This window comes from Azolla caroliniana, unplaced genomic scaffold (assembly GCF_043228905.1).
Source record: "Azolla caroliniana isolate FFs.n. ecotype wild unplaced genomic scaffold, voAzoCaro1.0.p SCAF_15, whole genome shotgun sequence".
NCBI classification, from domain to species: Eukaryota; Viridiplantae; Streptophyta; class Polypodiopsida; order Salviniales; family Salviniaceae; genus Azolla; species Azolla caroliniana.
The window spans coordinates 304,344-315,869 of NW_028230450.1; positions in this window are offsets into that span (position 1 = coordinate 304,344).

Sequence of the window (11,526 nt, forward strand, 5' to 3'; positions counted from 1 at the left end):
CACCATATATCAAAGTAATGAAATACCAAAGATAAACAAGACTAAGAGTACTACGTAGTACGTTATAAGGCACACAGATCATACCATCACCAATGTCGATAATTGTTTTACATGTCCAACGTGCACGAGCACTTTTCAAACTTCTTCATAACATCCTTTCATTACACCAACCAACCATGGATGCAGAGTAAAGTCACCACTATTCTCATGCATATATCTATGCACTTCATGCTAGTAAACCATCTCAAAAATCGTTCTACCACATGCATTTGGATAACGATCATGGAGCTTTTATCTTTGTGTTATTTTGAATAACATGGTATCACCCATATTTGTAATCAGGATTTGTCTCATTAGCCAATTTTGATTCTAAGACCTACTCTAATCTCTTGTATGTGATGGTAGTTGACAACTAATTAACGCGAGTTTCGGTCTTTTGTGTGTGCTACCTAGGTTAATTGATTAAGCCACATTTTAATAATAACTAACTTCGTTGTTAAGATAACTATTTGAAAGAGAGACAACGATTTCACATAAATCAATGTATACACGGGGAGGAGTATTATGGGTGGTGGTGCAAGATAAACCAATGGTATGTGTGTCACGACATAATGACAAAAAGTACAAAGTTGGTGAGAATTGAACTTGCAACCTCACATCAACAATATGTAATGCTCAACCATTTTGATTTGAGCATATATACATATACTGTACAGTCTACTATGTAAGCTTGGAACTGTAGATCTATGAGAAACAGTAGACAGAAACTTTGCACAAATGTACAGAGAATACACACGGTAGATAGTCTTTTACGTGGAAACCCTAAACAAGGGAAAACCACGGGCAACAGAGATATACAAGGAAGAACAGATTACAACACTTTCTAGACAAAGTGTATTAGCCACACATGGCTCTTGGTGTCTAGTATCACACAATTGTGCCGTCATTCACACTCTCCTGTCTCTATTCCTACCCTCTACTACTCTCTATTACTCTCAGTACAACAACGTTATACAACACTTTGTTATATTCATACATTGAGTTTTCCCTACCTCTTCCTATTTATATATAGGGATATATTATTATTATTATCGAATAATAACAATAGTCGTTAATCAGCTGATTGATCGACTCGACTATCCGACCCATACTCAAGTCGGCAATCTAGTCGGCCTGACCAACCGACTCTCGTCTCGACTATCAGTTGACCCGACTTGTCGGCTCTGTCTTCACTTGGAGCATGTTGAGCGGCAAGCTCAAATAGAGCCGGATCGACTAGATAAGCCTGAGCCGGCAAGCGAGATGGATCGGTAAGCCGGTGAGCAACCGAGCCGACAAGGAACAGAGCCGGTTAGCCGAATCCAATCGGTAACCGAAAGCCTAGTATTACTTTAGACTACTAGGCAGTTATAGTCTTGTAGTAAGTGTTAGATGCTCGTGTGAGCATTGAAGTAGACGGTACTTTTGTCAGTCCCACGAGGACTTGTATAAATAGTGCTACTAAGCACAGTTGTATTGATAGAGTGTTTATATCGTTTTTGAATATAGCTTTTACGTTCTGCTCTCTCTGTCTCTCTCGTGTACTCTGTGTATTCTCTGCTTTTCTTTGTTTTCTAACGCTTCCGCAAGTAATCGTTTACATGGTATCAGAGCGCGAGGGTTCAGAACCTCTGCAGCCGACAAACGCTTGAAAGCAAGCCCTAATAGCTCGTAAGAACAACAGACAGAGAAGTGATGGATAGAGGAATGGCTACCTCACTCCCTATGGAGAAACTCGACAGATCCAACTACGCATCTTGGTCGTACAAGATGCACCAGTACCTGCTTGGGCATGGCTACTGGAGTTTCGTTGAAGGAGCCAACGAAACAGCACTTGATGCGACACATAAGGATTTCCCAGTGTGGGAACAATCGGCAAGCAGAGTGATGTACTGCTTCGCGTCCAGTGTCGGAGACCAGCTGCTGAGCCACATCCGAGATGCCAAGACGCCAAAGGAGGCTTGAGGAAACCTGAAGAAGGTTTTTGCCGCAAGCACTACAACTTGGAAGCTACAACTCCGACAGGAGTTGAGCAATGTCTGACAGAAGGACATGTTGGTGGCGGATTACACGGCCCGGATCAAAGAGATCCGTGACTCGCTCGCCTCTGTCAACGTTACCGTAGAGGAAGACGAGATGGTACAGGTCTGTCTTGGGGACATGGCGTCTAAGTTCAGAGCGTTCCGAACGGCGGTATGTACAAGGGAGAATACGCCGTCATTTTTTGACTTATAGTCGATGCTCCTTGTAGAGGAGAACCACGCCAGTGCGTCAACTAGCGCACCCATTGACAACCGGATGTTGTACACGGAAGCGGATCGGTCCCGTGGGCGTGGTGGACGAGGCGGGTCAACATGCAATGGAGGCGGCCGACAAGACTAGGAACAAAGGCACAGAGAACGTGCCGACAGCAGTTCCGGACCCTCTAGGAGTAGGGGGAGTCATGGCAGCACCGGAAGACGGCAAGAGAAGACTGCAACGAAATGTTGGTACTGTGGCAAAAAGGGCCACAGAGAAAGCGAGTGCTGGAGAAAACGCCCCGATTCGGACAAATCCGGATCTGGCAAGGCCGACAAAGAATGGCCGTCAAAGCTTGCACTACGCGAAGGGATCGGGAGGATCCAAGAACGGTAACGGGCCAGCCTTAGTGATGAAGCATGAGGCGAACTCGATGAAGGAGACCACTTCCAAATCAGAGGAAGTGTGGTATGTTGATTCTGGTGCGTCAAACCACATGACGAGCCACGAAGAACCTGGTGTCGGTCGGACAGATTGTCGACCAGGGGATGCAGATGTGGTTTATGCACCTTGGGTGCTTCATCGAGGAAGAGGGCCAGATTATTGCGCAAGGGCGCAGAGACGGGAGGATGTTTATCCTCGACACCAATGATGTTGTCGCGTTGCTACGCGCGTGCGTGGAGAACAAGGCGAGACCACTAGGGTCTTGGACCGAGGAATAGGCGAGGAAGCGAAAGGAGACAAAGAGAGAGACACTCACTCACGTATAGACAAAGAAGCGCACGGGGGCGCTCACACAACAACACAAGAGACACGAGTTGAGAACACTAGAGTATGTATGTAACAATATGCATGTATTTGCGTGTATGCAGACGACTCGAACGGTTACAACCGACCAGGTCGGTGAGGCAGATGCCGACGCCCGATCACCCACGCACACAGGAGAGCAAGATGGAGATTCTGCCGGAAGCACACGGGCGTTCCACGGAGCAGAATCAGCCTCTCGAGAACCTGCGCCAAGAAAGCTATGGAGAACGACAGAGGAGAAGAGCTCAGTCCCAGTCCGACAACACTTCGTCCCCTCTAGCGTGCGATCCCTTTTATAGCTCAAGGAGGGAGGCCGCCTTGCCTGTTTACATCACATTAATTCTTTGTCCTTTCGGACAGAGATACTCCTCGATTTCCCTTACAGAATATTGCTACCTAGGATTTAACCTTTGTGCCTACCTATCTACTATACGACAAGGGACGTGCCCACATGTAAGGGCCGGTTCCCACACACTATACATGGTTTGCGCCTGGGGATGGTTTTCTTCACGACAATGTCGGCACCACTTTGTTTGCAAAAGGACAGAAGGTCGAATTGGACATCGACCCGTGGCACAAGCGGATAGGCCACGTCAATTACCGGAGGCTTCAAGACTTGCAAACGAAACAAGTTAGTTTCGGTTTGCCGAAGTTCAGGAGTCGGAAGGCCCAAGTATGTGAAGCCTGCCAACTCGGGAAGCAACACCTGCTTCCATTCCCTACCGAACGTAACCGGAGCCGTAATAAGCTCGACCTTATCCATTCTGATGTGTGGGGACCGGCACAGAATGTTAGTCTTGGCTGGAGTCGATATTTCGTCTCCTTCATCGACGACTATACGCGGCACACCTGGATCTACCTCATTGAGCGGAAGAGTAAAGTCTTTGTGTGTTTCCGGAGTCTCCAAATCATGGTGGAACGGGAATCGGAGAGGAAGATCAAATGCCTACGGTCGGATAGCGGAAAAGAATACTTTTCCGACCAATTCAACAGTTATCTGTAGCAAAAGGGAATTCGACGAGAGTTCAGCTACATATACAAATCGCAACAGAATGGTGTTGCCGAAAGGAAGAACCGATCGCTTATTTATGCGGTAAGGGCAATGCTGGAGGAGAAGAGCATGCCCAAATTCTACTGGGTGGAGGCAGTCCGAACGATTGTCTACATCCAGAACCGGATCGGTGACAAGGTGTCAGCTCACGAGCTGTATTTCGGACGCAAGACGAATTTGAGACACCTTAAGATCTTTGGTAGCATTGCATATGTGCATGTACCGGATGACAAGCGGAGGAAGCTGGATGCAAAATCGGAAAAATGCATCCTAGTCGGCTATGCTCAAGAGCAAAAGGGTTATAAGTGTTATAACCCCCGAACAAAGCAGGTTAGAGTTAGTCTAGATGTCGAGTTCGATGAATCGGCATCATGGTATTCCTTACCGACTCCGACTTCCGATTCTGACCCGATGCCGGTGGATGAGGCTAATGAGCCTGAACCGGCCTAAGGAGAGGATGATGAAGCGTGGACTCAGGATGAGAGTCCGGAATTGTTCCGGTTGAGCGGGCCGAACGAGAGATTGAGTCAATCTAACCAATCCGATGAGGAATCGGCGAGTAGTGGAGACTCCGTCGTGCACTCCCCGCGCAAGGAACTGAGGAGACGGTTCACGCGCAAAGAGAAGGGGAAGAAGAAGATGCCGGAATTCGAAACCGGCAACGATGAGTCGGATCGGTGTGCACCCGACTTCGGCAAGGAGAAAGGCGGATCTTCGGCAACGAAGACCGAACCGGCCAAGAAGGGCCTCAAACCGGGTAACGGTGAGTTACACCGGTCCACTTGCCAGAAGGGTCCCGTCAAGCGGTACGGGTACAATGAGTACATGGCGCATCACTATGCGTACATGACTAAGGTGGCGGAAGTGCGTGAGCCGGAGAGCTACGCAGAAGCGGCAAAGGACGCCAATTGGCGTGCCGCTATGGAGGAAGAAATGCGGGCACTTCATGTCAATGAGACCTGGGACTTGGTTGACGCACCGAAGGGTGTGAAGCTGATCGAATGTAGGTGCATGTACAAGGCCAAGTACAACACCGACGGCTCAGTCAACCGATACAGGGCCTGGTTAGTGGCAAAGGCTACACGCAGAAAACACGGCATCGACTACGATGAGACGTTTGCACCGGTCGCGAAGATGACGACCGTCCGTGTTTTGCTCGCGGTAGCCACGGCCAAGGGGTGGCATCTTTACCATATGGATGTGAAGAATGTGTTTCTTCAGGGTGATCTTGAAGAAGAAGTCTTTATGACTCAACCCCCTGGTTTTCAATCGGAGATGAACAAGTCGGTGGTATGTCGGCTGAAGAAGTCGTTGTACGGCCTGAAGCAAGCCCCTCGCGCTTGGAATGCAAAGATCACGCACCGGTTGCGTAAGATGGGGTTTGCAGCCTCCAAGTCTGACTCTTCGTTGTTCATCCGTCAAGGCTCAACCAGTCGGGTATGTATCCTGTTGTATGTTGATGATTTAGTCATCACAAGATTGGGTCTTCTAGAAGTCAAACACGTTAAGTCCCAGTTGTTGGACGCATTTGAGATGAAGGACCTGAGGGACCTTCATTATTTTCTTGGGATCGAGGTGATTTGAACCCCCGACGGCATATTGCTCCTACAACAACATTACGTTTTGAATATGTTGTACAAGTTCGGCATGACAGAATGCCGACCTATCTCCACACCCTTGGGCCGGAACCAGAAGCTTCGTCCACACCCTTCAGTGCGCGCAACGGATACTACGTTATGTAGGCAACACGAAGGACCGAGGCCTATTATACCGGCACGATATACCCGAAGAGCTGGTTGGTTACACAGATGCCGACTAGGCCGGCGATGCATCAAATTGTCGATCAACCTTCAGTTCCATGTTTTCCCTAGGAAGTGCGACTGTTGCGTGGGGCAACAAAAAGCAGCCAATAGTTGCTCTGTCGAGCACTGAGGCTGAGTATCGAGGCGCTACCATTGCCACCTGTGAAGCCATTTGACTTCGGCGACTGTTGCAAGACCTACATATCGAGGTACCGTCCCCGATCCTGGTATACTGCGACAACATAAGCAGCATGCACCTCGCCAAGAACCTCATATTCCATGCTCGCACAAAGCACATAGAAGTGCACTATCACTTTGTGCGTGAGCGTGTCCTGAGCGGTGAGGTTGAACTTCGGTATGTTCACACGGATCGGCAAGTTGCCGACATCTTCACCAAACCGCTCGGATCAGACAAGTTGCAGCACTTCACCAAAATGCTTGGTGTTCAGCATCTCGACGTGCCACACTTGAGGGGGAGAACGGGCAAAGACACCGGAACGGGCAAAGGCAAAGAGACTGCCGATTGCGCCGGTGAGGGAAGAACTGACGAAGGGAGAGTCAAGAAAAAGAAAGGAGCCGAGTCGACAAGGGAAATAGACACGTCCGAACAAGTCGGAACAAGCGGCAATGGTGGTAGAGTCAAGAAGGACAGAGCCGACCGAAGGAAGAAGGCCAAGACCCGGACATGGTCCAATGTGGTGAAGGGCCTAGAACCAAAAGACGAATCGGGAGCAACCGATTCGGACAATAGCTGGAACGAATCGGAGACAGTTGATTCGGTTCAACAGACAGATTCAGAAGAACTGGATCAATTCAAGGCCAAGAGGATGAGAAGGCAGCGAAAGTTGACGCCAACACGAAGGGATCGGCTAACGGGAACGCACCGAAGTCACAACAGCAAGGGAGCTGAATTGGGCCTGTTGAGCAGACAAGCCGACCGAGGAGATCGAGGTGTGCAAAACAAGAGGGGTCGTGGCAAACAGAACTGGACCGGACGAGGAGCGCGAGCAAGGCGGAACGACGCCAGGAGAAGTCGGTTCGAAGAACCGACTGCCACAGAGGCTGACACTAGGATCCAACCTCAAGTTGAGCTTGAGGGGGAGTGTTGAGCGGCAAGCTCAACTAGAGCCGGATCGGCTGGATAAGCCTGAGCCGGCAAGCGAGACGGTGTCGTGAAGTTTCGCGCACGTGTGTTACTTGGGCGGGACCACGGGGGTCTCGGACTAGGGAGTACTCAAGGGATAGAGAAGACCCGAGGTTTGCTTTACAACAATACTACTTCCCGACCCCTTCCCGAGCAAGGTCTCGTTGCCCTTTGTTTTGTGAGGCCGGTGGCTCTCGTTGATCACGACTACCAATTTATGTCGCGAAGTTTCGCGCACGTGTGTTACTTGGGCGGGACCCGTTGTCGTGCCTTTCGGCTCCGGATCGTTTGCGTGAGTCGGGTGGGAACCACTGGGGTTTTGGACTAGGAAGAGGAGAGTTTTAAGGCTAATAAGAATATAAATATGTTGTAAGAAAGAGTTATAGCAAACTCGTGAATCCCACGAGTATATTGTATTAGATTAATCAATATGAATATAAGAATATAAATTTGGGTTGAAAGAGAATGATATAGAATCCTCGTGAATCCCACGAGTATAGTTTATTAATTGGTGTTTTTTTAGAAACATATCCAGTTTCCAAGTATTTCACACACCTATTACATTGTGCTCCCCATCCTTATGTAGTGATGGGAGAGACTAAGCATAGCTACATGCTTTTTTTTCTAATATGTTCATGCGCTTTTATTTGCTAAATATAGTGCTCATGCACGCTAGATGTGCATGAGTCACTTTTTAGTTGCTTGCGTTTTTCTATAAAATATTCACGCACTCTAAAAATGCACGATTTACCTTTTAATAAAGGTAGGTGCAAATAAAGCAGTTATAGTTATTAAATCTATTTATAGAACACTAAAGATAAGGTAGTATAATGGTAAAGTTGAGGTTTGGCTACGTGGAGGTACAGGGTTCAAATCTTGCCCTATGCACGTGATAAATATCTTGATATATTATTTTATTTATTTATATGTAATTAAATCGGTTATATTATTTTTACTTTTTCACGTAGTGTACGAAATACACTACGACACTCGCCCCCTCCGAACCCGCACATCCTCCGGTATGTGCCGAAGTTGCCGATGCTCGTTGTCTCCCCTTCATCCTCCGTTTGTCCCGCTATGTCAACTTTGTCTCTCCATTTTGAGTAGACCCATTCTTTCCACCCGAACCATTGTCGCCATCCGATCCACCATATTCTTTGTTCTCTCTCGTCATATTCTTGGCCCTTGTCATTCGTGGTAGTGTCTTTTACTGGCCTCTTTCTTGTCTTCATCAACCTTGACTTTTTTCCGGATCGCTCTCGTCCGATCAACTTTCGGTTTGATCGGCTTCCGATCGGATTCGTATTCGGCCGAATCGGAATCTGTTGTTCGGTTTCGATTGAGTCGGTCTCCTTCCGGCCCGGTTTCGATCTATCGGTTTCGGTTTCGGTTGGCTTTCTTTTCCTCGTTTTCACCAGCCTCGACCGGTCCAACCTCCGGTTGAGTCGGATTAGCTTCTTTTTGGATCGGTCTCGTCCGATCGGCTTTCGGCTAGGTTGGCTTCCATCCATATTCACGTTCGGCCAAGTCAGACTCAATCGATCGGTTTTGACCGAGTCGACCCCTTTTCGGGTCGGCTTTCTTTCGGATCGGAATCCCGTCCGGATCACCTTCCATCCAAACCGGCTTCCGACTTTACCTTTCTTGCTGCCACCTCCCGTCTCTCCGGTCTCACGTTGGTTCTCGGACACAACTGCCGAAGTCTCTAGAATTAGTGGGTAGGAATCCTCGGTATTATCATCCTCCATTGTTTCACCCATAGCCATATTCTCGGCTATCTCTCCGTCGTATGCATCGACTTTGACCTTTGTTTTCTCTCCGCCACCTTCCGTCTCTTCGGTCTCACGTTGCCTTTCGAACGCAACCGCCGGAGTCTCTAGAATCAGTGGTGGGGAAGTCTCGATATGGCCATCCGTCGTTGATTCGTCCATAGCCACCTTCGATTCGATGTCATCTTTCGTGGCGACCTCCTCAATCAAGTCCTCCTTGCTCTCTTTCACTGCATCAATTATGCAAACATCAATTATGCTTACCCCTTTTTCACCCGATGTTTCGGACACTTGTATTCCGAAATCTTCTTCTACACTTGGGTTATCGGCCTTATCCTTCGCCATCGTTCTTTCGCAAGACAAGAGGGTAGCTTGTTTTACACCCTCTTCCGTCGCACCATCATGTTGTATTTCGGCCTTCATATCGGCTCCATCGTTTGTCTTCAATCGACCATCCTTCATCGGCCATGTCGTTGACAAGATTCTCATCTTCCTCTCATCATGTCTCCGGCATACCCTTTGGACTTCGGCCCAATCTTCAGTAAGACCATTCGTACCGTCATCGTCTTCGAGTTCAATCCCGATGTCCTTCCTTTCTTTTCGATCGATCGATTTTACGAACATTAGGACTTTATCCTCCCCCACCAATCGTTGTTCCCGCTCCGAGAGTTGAGCAAGACGATGCTCGAACTCTAGGAATGCTTGTGTTGCACTTCGGTGGGTCTTCTCCGATGCCACCCATTCGTCGAATTTTCGCCGATCTTGTCCCTTTGATCTCTTGTAATCATATGTCTCTCGTAAAGCTTCTTCGAATGACCCCCATGTCGAGTTTTGTTGCCGTATCTTGTAGATTCTTTCTTGTAGCTCATTCGTGGCCACCCGATTGAAGGATGTCACTTGCAATCCTTCCGGTATCCCACATCGTATCATCTCCGCCTTGTAGTCACGTAGATAGCATGACACATCGTTTCCGTTGAATTGTCCGTTTCGTTGTACGAGCCGCTTTACTGCCCCCGTGATCTCCGACATCACTCGTTGTTCTTGTAGCATCCGCTCGAACATCATCATCATCGTTATGCTCATTGCCTCTTGTTGATTCTCCATCTCCTTGCCACCCGCCTTCACGTCGGGTTCACCAAATGTGTCGTGCCTTTCGGCTCCGGATCGTTTGCGTGAGTCGGGTGGGAACCACTGGGGTTTTGGACTAGGAAGAGGAGAGTTTTAAGGCTAATAAGAATATAAATATGTTGTAAGAAAGAGTTATAGCAAACTCGTGAATCCCACGAGTATATTGTATTAGATTAATCAATATGAATATAAGAATATAAATTTGGGTTGAAAGAGAATGATATAGAATCCTCGTGAATCCCACGAGTATAGTTTATTAATTGGTGTTTTTTAGAAACATATCCAGTTTCCAAGTATTTCACACACCTATTACATTGTGCTCCCCATCCTTATGTAGTGATGGGAGAGACTAAGCATAGCTACATGCTTTTTTTTCTAATATGTTCATGCGCTTTTATTTGCTAAATATAGTGCTCATGCACGCTAGATGTGCATGAGTCACTTTTTAGTTGCTTGCGTTTTTCTATAAAATATTCACGCACTCTAAAAATGCACGATTTACCTTTTAATAAAGGTAGGTGCAAATAAAGCAGTTATAGTTATTAAATCTATTTATAGAACACTAAAGATAAGGTAGTATAATGGTAAAGTTGAGGTTTGGCTACGTGGAGGTACAGGGTTCAAATCTTGCCCTATGCACGTGATAAATATCTTGATATATTATTTTATTTATTTATATGTAATTAAATCGGTTATATTATTTTTACTTTTTCACGTAGTGTACGAAATACACTACGACACCGTTGTGGTAACCACCGTCTCTATGGCCCGGTCTAGGCCGGTGATGCCTTCTCAGGCATTTACCAAGCGGTCCGCCGCCGCCGCCTTCGCTTCAGCGAGTTCTCCTCCTCGCATCTTGATTTTCCCTTGCCGCCCTTTCACGTCGGGTTCACCAATTTATGTCGCGAAGTTTTGCGCACGTGTGTTACTTGGGCGGGACCACGGGAGTCTCGGACTAGGGAGTACTCAAGGGATAGAGAAGACCCGAGGTTTGCTTTACGACAATACTACTTCCCGACCCCTTCCCGAGCAAGGTCTCGTTGCCCTTTGTTTTGTGAGGCCGGTGGCTCTCGTTGATCACGACTCATCGACCTTCTGAGATCACCGTACGAGCCAAGTGACCAAACGAGTACAAGCAAGATGAGCACGCAACATGAATGCACAAGGGGACGATAACACAAACACGAATGTCCGTACGGCTTTATGAGGAGGAGAGGTGCATGGGCGCGCCCGAACGCTCCCTCGTCACAAGACGTCGAACGTACAAGGAAGACACAAAACACATGCACAAAATGCTCGTATGCCTTTATGAGGAGGAGAGGTGCATGGGCAAGCCCGAACGGTCCCCTCGTCACAAGACGACCGAACGTACAAGGAAGACACAAACACACACACAAATGCTCACGTTTTACTTGGGCGTATCCTCGTTGTCTCTCGCTTAAGACCTTGGCTCCGAACCCGATGGCATAGCGTGTACCATCCTCTCCTTCTTGGTTGATGACCCATCCGATCCCTGTTGGACTCGTATCTACTGTCACGTAGATGGGC